Source organism: Triticum dicoccoides, chromosome 4A, assembly GCF_002162155.2.
Source record: "Triticum dicoccoides isolate Atlit2015 ecotype Zavitan chromosome 4A, WEW_v2.0, whole genome shotgun sequence".
Lineage (NCBI taxonomy): Eukaryota > Viridiplantae > Streptophyta > Magnoliopsida > Poales > Poaceae > Triticum > Triticum dicoccoides.
Genome location: NC_041386.1, coordinates 740,312,453 through 740,314,174, shown reverse-complemented (window position 1 = coordinate 740,314,174; position 1,722 = coordinate 740,312,453).

Sequence of the window (1,722 nt, the reverse complement as noted above, 5' to 3'; positions counted from 1 at the left end):
TCGTGCTTAATTACGAAAAAAACTATTGTCGTCGTTTCGTACCGTATGAACATAGAAGGTCTCCTCGAACTTAATGCTGAAGCGCCGATCTTCGTCTAGCTCAATGAACCCGTCGCACATACGACCTCGGTTGTCGTGGCACCAGTCGCACTCCCCCGGACGGTTTTCGCCGTCCGAGTACGACATTTCCGGCCTAAGTTCATAATTCAAATATTAAACTTGTATAATTAAATATATGTACTAAAAAACCTAAATTAGATCATTATTATTAATCACGGGTTGACTATCGATGATGGTACGTAGCTCCTCCTTTCATTCCCGAGTGCATTAGTACACCAAATTGTCTAGTACACGGGAATGAAGGAGAAGCTACCCCCACGACGGCGTGGATGATGGAGGGGGCTCCTAGATTTCTGCATAGAGTGCTCTTCAATTTTAGCATTCAAAGTAGGAGTACTTTTCCAATATGAGCATTCAATAAGCAAAACCAAATCGTAAAATAAAGTAGTGTTCAAATTAGCATGCATTCAATTATAACCAAAAGTACATCATCTCTTGTGTCCGTACATCGTCAAATATTATCACTAATACTCCTCGAATACTATCATACATATAGCATCACTAATTAATACAGCTAGAACCGTAGCGCCCGACGGATATCGTCGCGGGCGGTGGACACCCAAAGATAAGGAGCGATCACATGATCATAGCTCCAGTGATATCCCTAAAGAACCTGCCAGGTATTGTCGAACCTGCCCTCCATGCAACCATGTAGCGACGGACATGCTCGTCCTCCTCGCTGACACGGTGACGTACCACCTCCGCGGTGTCCGGAAGCCTCGGCACCGTCACTGGCCCACGCGACCGCCACCAAACAAGGATCGGGTCAACAACGGGCTGCCTCCTCGCCAACCTACGTCCCCCAGAAGGTATAGGCATCGTCGACGTCGATGCGGGAACTACTTCTATATATAGTTAAATAAAGTAGTTTTAATAATTAAATCAACTAGTTCAACTACTAAGCACTTACTATAAATAAAGTAGTACTTACTAAAAACAAACTACTTCTGTATATAGTAAAATAAAGTAGTTTATTATATCAACTAGCTAGTTCAACTATGTATGAAGCACTTAATATAAATAAAATAAAGTAGTACTTACTAAAAATAAGCTAGTTTAACTATATAGTTCTATTATTTTTCTAACTAATTATATTAAACACTTTCTCTTCTTATTTTTTTCCTTTTTCCTCTATTCTAAATATGAACATATTCATAAATGACTTCTATCATTCACAATTTTCCTATACATACACAACATGAACATATACATAAATTGACAAAGAAAATACTATGAACAAAAAAATCATTTCTCATATATGAAAAAAATACATATATACTTGGTAAATATTCTATGAACATCATTTCTCATATATATCAATGCATACATCCATGGATCATCATTGCTCATATATCCATAGTCATATATAAAAACTTTCTATACATGAACAAACAACTTTCTACGAACAAAAAAAACATTTTTGACATATTAAGCATATTCTAAATTTTCCTAAACTACTCCAAAAATTCTGAAATTTTGCCTCTCCTCTCCTTCTGCTCTTCTCTGCTTCTCCTCTCCTCTCCTTCTCTCCTTCTGCTCTTCAATCCGTCGGGGCCGGCGGCGACCATAGAGCAGGAGCAGAGCAAGGGGCGCTCGGGACCA